Here is a 7484-nt window from a genome sequence, read left to right as displayed (position 1 = left end):
CACCAGGTCAGGGTGGGTGGATCTGCCCACTTAGGTCGGGAGCTCTAGGAAGCAAAGGACCCCACAAAGGGCGCACTTGACAGGAGGACCGCTCGGCCCAGGTCATTAGGAAGAGATCATGGGACCTCGAATGCACCCCTTCCCCCATCCATCTACCAGCACTGGGATCCTCATTCAAGGAAAGGGAGTTGAACTTGGAACCTGTGAGAAGACTGAACAGTGACCTTTACCTTTTTATAGCCTCATCCCCTAAACAGGGCTGGGCACTCAGCAGTGGCTGTTTGGGCGGGTGGATGGATGGGTGGGTGGGTGGGTGCGTGAACAAGGCACACAGGGCTCGGGTGAGCAGACAAGGTGTCCCAGCTCCAGGCCAGGGCACTGGGTGTAGGTCCCCAACAGAGGGCGCTATACGCCTGAAAGAGCGATGCCAGGCCCGGGGCCAGAAGCCAGTTTGGCGATGGGGGTGACAGAGCCCTGGGCTCCCTCCCTGCGGACCTGAGCTGGGGCATCCATCAGAGGAGCTGGGGCAGGCCCTGCACCCCAGTATCCCCACACTCGGGCAGGGAGGAGACAGCCATGCTCTCCTGCCTGGGCACTTCCTCAGCATTAGGGAAGGAAGACCAACCCCCGGGTCCAGGCAGGACCCATGCAGGTTGCTCATCGGGCTCTCCCCGGTGTCACGCACAAGGCCCGGCACAGGGAGGGCACACCGTTGCTACTGCAAATGGGATGAACGCGTGCACGAGCCCAGGAGGACTCGACCACAGCTGGGCCGTATCTGTATCTCAGACTGTATCTGAATACGTACACTCCTAGGCTGTTTGTCTGGCCTTCGCCTCACCTGTCTCGGAAACCAGAGTTACTCACAAGTTCCCGTGAGCCCTGGGTGGCGTCTGCACCTGGGCTGGCCTTTCCACTCTGTAGGGCTGTGTATGACAAGACCGATGGTGGCCTAGCGTCACAAGAAGGGACATTCCTGGGAGATCAGTCCCTACTCACCCGCACTCCCCACTCCCCAAACCAGGTCCACACACCCAGGGTGGACAAAGCAAAGGAATGGAAATCGCACAAAGCGCTCCCACAGAGGGCAGCTCGTGAGGCCGCGCCCTCAGCTGAGTGTCCCTCTAACGTCCTGAGAGTCTGAGGTGGTGGGGCCGCTGGGCTCCGAGGGGAACCCGGGGCTGGACAGACCTGTGCTGGGGACCTCATTACCCTGTCTCGGCTTTTCCCCCGTCTGTACCTCTGTTTCTTTCTTCATCACGAGTCCTTGGTTTTACTGTCCTTCTTTATCATGGGTCGAGGGAATCTGTCAAGAAGAGGGCAGTCAGGAATGGATGGGGGGCTGGAAAAGTGGGGGGCGCTGAGCTGAGAGGGGGCACTGGCCGCTCACTCGCCCTGGGGACCGGCAGAAATCTCTGACCTGGCTTCGGGCACCAACCCCCCCCCTACCGTGGGCGGCAGCCTGGTCCCCAAGAAGGTGGCTCAGGGACAGATGTTGCAAAAATGAACAAAAAACAGAGGGAGTCCCTCATGGTAACTAGCACATTCTGCCAGAGGGTTTGGTTCTACAGACACAAAATTGATGAGGAAGAGGATCTGAAAAGTTCTTTTTTCCCTTGTGGGCTTGGAGTTCTCTGGAAGCTCGAGTTGTTGAAAGCACTCGTGAACTTCTTATTTCTGGTTTGAAATTCTTTTGAAAATCTCAGGATTTTAGCTTTAAGAGGGAAAAGAGCAAGAGCCTTAAAGCCTCCCTTTATTTAGTGAGAGAAAGTCAAAGCCTTAGGTGGCCAGTGACCGCCTCCCGTTGGAGCACACCCGCCTCGTCTCTCTCTCTCACACACCCACAGCCACGCAGCCACGCACACAGATACACACACACAGACATACACACACACACATACACACAGACACACACACACATACACACAGACACGCAGACACGTACACAGATACACACACAGACACACACCCACATACATACAGACACACACAGACACACACACATAGACACACACATACACACAGACACACAGATACACACAGACACACACACATAGACACACACAGACACACACCCACATACACACGGGAGAACAACAGCAGTGAGGACGAACCTGCCCGGTGAAACTCAGCGGAGGGCGTCACTTTGCCATCCTGCTGTGGCCACTCAGCTCACAGAGGACCAGCTCTGTCCCAGGGCGGGGACCCCCAGGAGAGCCGTGTCAGCCACCTCGCCTGTGAGGTGGAGCCCCACCCACGAGGTGCCCCCACCCTCTGAGAACTCGGATATCACGCTTAGAGTGAAACTAGAGAACCCCCAAGGAGCAGCTGGGATTAGCCATCGGTGGGAACTGTGGGTAGAACCTGTGACCAGAGCAGCTGGGTCACTCAGAACTCAAGGTGGCTCAGGGAGGCCACTGGCCTGTGATGCTGTGCAGCCGACACCCAGATCACGCCCTGTTCAGAGAAGGGCAGGGAGAACCCCTGGGGTGACCCTGGAGATCACCAAAGCCAAACCCACGGAGTGCCCCCAGCAAGGAGGGAGGGCCTGGCTGGACGCCAGGGAGCTGCCCAGAGTCCGGCTGGGAAGAGGGGTCCCCCCAGTGCCTGAGTGGGGTCCTTTCTGATGCTAGACCACAGCCAGCATCTGCCTTCTGCCCCAGGCTCTCCCTACAAGGGAGGGTGCCCTGGCAGACAGCGGCCTCCCTGTCTTGGTTGCATTTCTCCTGGGAAGTGGGTAACCGCTTACCCTGGGGGCTGAGGGGGGGTGTGGCTAGGAAGTCAGGCCTCAGGACGAGGGGCCACAGAACCCTCGATCGGTTTTTAGGGATGCTGTGAGGAATCACCCCAAACTGGCTGGCTTGAGAAAACAGAAATTTACCCTCTCATAGTTCTGCAGGCCAGAAATCCAAAATCAAGGTGTCAGCCAGGCCACGCTCCCTCTGAAGCTTCCAGAGGAGGATCCTTGTTTTCTCCTTCTGGTGTCCTTGGCTTGGGCGCCCACACTCCGGCCTCTGCTTCATCCTCATGTGCCTTCTCCCTGGCGCATCAGTGTCTCAGACCTGCCTCTGCTCTCCCCTTACCAGGACACCTGGCACTGGATGTGGGACCCACCCTAACTCATGGTGACATCAACTCAAGACCCCAAACTTAAATGCACCTGCAAACACACTTCCCCGAGGAAGGTCACAGGCATGGGTTCTGGGAGTTGGGACTTGGGCGCATCTTTCGGGTGCCTGCGGGGGGCCGCACTCGGAGGAGAGCCGGCCCGCGGGGGTGTCAGGGGCAAACTGCCTTCGCCAAGGGTGCCTCACGGTCATCACATCTTGCTCTCATTTCTAACGATGTTGCTGGCCAGCTCTGTTCTGACTTTGCATCTAAAAAAGGCACGTGTGGGGGCCTGGCTGGCCCAGAGCCTCCCCTAGGACTGAATGCTCAGCCTTTAGGATCACAGCCCCTAAGGGACGAGACTGACTTAACGGTGTGGGAATTTCTCCTCCTGCCGTTCGTCTCTCAGCCTCCACCTGGAAAGAAGCTTCTAGAGAATGTTGAGTGTGCTTGGGTGTGGAGTCAACAAGAGGCCAGGGTAAACGCGTTCATAAACCCACAATTTTCTCACCTTTTCCCCCAGGGGGAACGTAGGCCGGGACTGGCCTGACTCTGCCAATCTGAGGTCTGCCTCCTGCTTTGGCGCCCGGCCCTGACAGGGGCAGCCAGCTCCCCGGGGGTGGTGGCTCCTGCTAGGACAGGCCCAGGGAGGATCTCCGCGCGCGCCGGGGCCCGGAGCCGACACGGAAGGGCCGCGGTCACGACCTCGGAGTCCAGGGTCAGACTGGGCCCGAGTGCCAGGCCTCCCGCTGACCGAGCGGAAGATCGTGGGCAGATTCCTCACCCTCTCCAGGTTTCATCTGGAAGATGGGTGGTTATGAAGATTGGAAATGCTCCGGGTAAACGGCTTAACGCTGTGCACCAGGCTCACAGCGTGTGCTCCAACGTCCTTGTTGTTCTGGCTCTGATTACAAAGCGGAAGGAAATTCGCCGGTCACACCCCTTTATCTGACCCCTCAAAGCGCAGGGCTAATGGGATGGAAACAGAATCGTGAACCAGTCGCTTCCACCCGACGAATCTTTCCACTTTCTAGCTGATTTGTCGTTACAAATGTATTTTTTTCTATCAGTCAGAACCACTGAGACTTTCTCCTGATGATCTGATTTATGTAAAACGCAGGCTGGTTTTTCTAGCTCTACGGAGCCGGGAGGAAGGAAGCTATCAGGCAGCCCTCTGCCTTGTCTCCTAACCACCCTCCTGGCTACCGGGAAAGGTGCCGTCTGCTGCCTTCTCCACCTGCAGCTCCTTGGTCCTGTCCCCTGAACAGGGAACTCACTTCTTCCCCACAGGCGGCCCGTGGAACGTCGGATAGAAGGCCTGGCAAATACAGCTTCACTCCAGAAGCTGTGAAAGACCGGACGCCGCTCAGGGATGGTCCTGGAGGCTTCAGGAGTCGGGGCCCGGCACGCACGGCCCTGGCTCCTGTCTCTCCTCTGTGAACGGGAAGCGGTTATAACGGCTGAAGCCTGCCTCTCCTCACCTCCCGCAATCCTGTGAGAACCGACTGGTCCTGCTCACCCCCCCAGTCACCCCCCACTCACACCCTCACTCAGCCCCCCTCACCCCGCACTCACCACACCCATCACCCTGCTTTCCTTTCTTTCTCTCAAATGCCCCAAGTATTCCCACCTCAGGGCCTTTGAACTTGCCGTGCCTTCTCCCTGGGATCTCTGCAAGGCTGGCTCCCTTTCGTCCCACAGATCTCCACTCAGATGCCAGCTCCTCAGAGGGTATGCCACCTAAGTGTCCTCACGCTCCATTCCCAAGTCAGATGGCCTGTTGTAGTTTCTTCATAATGCTTACGTGTATGTGGAGTTGTCTCATTTCTGTGTTTATAAGCTTCTTGTCTGTCTTCTCCCAGGAGGACAAAGCTGTGATGCGTCCTATTAAGTGGTGCAAACTGTAGAGTTCCTGAGTGCAGAGGATGCCGAGTTGGGAGGAGAGAGGGTTCAGGGAGGACCTCGGGAAGGTAGAGGGGAAAGGTGGTTGTGAATGGCGGTGCTGCTGGGGGACGGAAGGGCAGAACGGCATTGCAGGTGAGGGTACCAGCAGATGCGGGGGCTCCAAGGCCGGGATGAGGATGATTCTGTAAGCACAGGGAGTTCACACCGAGGTTTAGCAGGGTCACGACTGCTACTCTAGCAACATCAAGAGCTGCCCAGGGCCCGGATGGGCAGGGTAGGGAGGGACGCCCCCAGGAGAGTTTTGGGGGAACCCTGGAAGCCCAAGAGAGGCCGGGAGCAGAGGGCGAAGCGTGGAGCCCCTGGGGTCCTGGAGCAGACCCAGGAGCAGGATATGAGTCACTGGAGGCTCCTAGGAGGGAGAGCCCACAGCCGAGCTACAAGCTCTGACTTCCACAGAGAGGAGAGGGAGGCGTGACTGAGCAAGTGCTGAGTGAGTGGGCGGGTGAGTCACTGAGAAAGGGTGGGACAGGCGAGCTCTTGCAGAGCTGCTCCCAGCCGGGCTGACAGCGCGCACCCGCCTGCCTGCCAGGAGTCAAGGTCCCTGCCCCTCGGGAGCAGACCTTCCCCGGTTTCCCGTCTTTATGGGACTAGGCTGATCTGTTCACTCCCTCACCTGCTTCCTAGGGAAATTGTGAGGGTTTTCTCGTTAATCTTTCCCAAGGTCTTTGTGGCCCCTCTGTACAGAACGCACCAAAGAGCACTGGCCCAGTGATGCTGTCCTTGGCGTGCACGTGGCTACTTTCTTTTGAAAGCCTTGGAGAGCCTGGTTGACAGCGGAGCAGATTCTCTCAGAGTGTAGTGCAGCTTTCATTTCTTTGCCTCCCGAGACAGTATGAGATGAACTCTGCACTCAGGATCTTAACCAGGATCCTGATTCGCTTATTCAATTCCTGGGTTATAGAGCTTTTCATTACTGAGGGCCATGAGTCCTCGATGTGTTCTAAATATTAATCTTTTGTCAGGGTTCTACCCAGAGGTACTTCTACCTACCTACCGTCTATCTACTGCAGTTTTCCCGCAATCTGTGGCTTACCTATTAATTGTCTCAGTAGTGTTTTTGATGTGAAGAACATTTTAATTTTATCAAGTCTGGTTTATCAGTCCTTTCTGAAAGAAAGCGTTGGTTATTCTGAAAGAAAGATGTGCCTCATCTTAGCAACTTTAGTAACTTTGGCCTATTCTAAGCTTTCAAAGATATTCTCCTAAAAGCTTTATAGTTTTGGCTTTTACGTTTAAGTGTATAACTCATAATTAGTTTTGGGGCATGGTGTGAAGTACAGTCGAGAATTTTTTTTTCCTCTATGGACATCCAGTTGTTCCAGGACCGTCTGTGAGAGAAGTTTTCCTTCCGCTGTGGAATTACTTTGGCAACTACAGTGACTACAAGTTGATCATAGAATTGTGGGTCTGTTCATCCAGCTGATGAACAGCCTTATGCCAATACCATACTTCCTTGATTAATGTGCCCTCAGAGGAACTCTTCACACTTTGTTCAGAATTGTTACTACTTTATGGTTTCTAGCTAATTTACAGTCACTTATGAATCTTGTTCAAAATTATCTGGCTATCCCAAATTCTCTGGACTTCTTTACAAATTTTAGAATCAGTGTGCAAATTTCTGCCATAAAGTGTTCCTGGATTTGAATGGGATTGCCCTGAGTCTGTAGACCAACCTGGGGAGAAATGACATGAGCACAATATTACCTTCCAGTCTGCGGACCTGGAGCAGCTTTATTTAATTTGAATCTTCTTATTTTCTCTCAGAAATTTAAGTGTTTTTAATGAAAAGGTCTTGGACATAATTTTTATATTTAATCTCTCTATATTTTCTACTACTTGGCTCAATTGTGTTGCTGGATTAATTTTATCTTCCAACTGTTTATTGCTAATATATAAAAACACTTCAAATTTTTGTATATGGACTTTTTATCTTGTGACCTTACTAAATTTGCTTATTATTCCTAGCACTTTTTTTTCTTGGTAGATTCTTTGGGATTTTCCATATGTGCAATCATGTCAACCATGAATAAAGAAATTTCTACTTCCTTCCCGACCACTTTGAGTTAATTTCTGTATACGCCGTGAGGTGGGGGTAGATAACCAGTTGTTCCAGTGCTATTTGTTGAAAGAATTATTCTGTCCCCCATAGAATGGTCTTGGCACTCTGGTCAGTAATCAGTTGGCTAGATATGTTGGGTTTATTTCTGAGTGCACCATTCTTTTGAATTGATCTATATGTCCATCCTTATGCTAATTCATGCTGTATTGATTACTGTGGCTTCACAATACATTTTCAAAATGATAAATGTGAGTTCTTTGAATTTGGTCTTCCTTTCCAAGATTGCTTCGGCTAGTCTGGGTTCCCTGCATTTCCATATGGTTTTAGGATCAACTTGTCCATTTCTGGTTAA

General features: G+C 53.4%; 1 long non-coding RNA gene across 1 annotated transcript; it reads right to left on the bottom strand.

The window, feature by feature from the left end:
• Window positions 1-322: 322 nt before the first annotated feature.
• LOC140685479 (uncharacterized) lies at window positions 323-5332 on the bottom strand. Its single transcript, XR_012058717.1, has 3 exons — window positions 4739-5332; window positions 2882-4542; window positions 323-1306 (listed from the first exon to the last, which is right to left on the bottom strand). It is a non-coding gene; the product is annotated as an uncharacterized lncRNA (long non-coding RNA).
• Between the last annotated feature and the right edge of the window lie 2152 nt (window positions 5333-7484).

Source organism: Vicugna pacos, chromosome 14 (assembly GCF_048564905.1).
Source record: "Vicugna pacos chromosome 14, VicPac4, whole genome shotgun sequence".
Lineage (NCBI taxonomy): Eukaryota > Metazoa > Chordata > Mammalia > Artiodactyla > Camelidae > Vicugna > Vicugna pacos.
The sequence above is the reverse complement of the archived record's forward strand: the minus strand, read 5'-3'. Positions and strand labels throughout refer to the sequence as shown.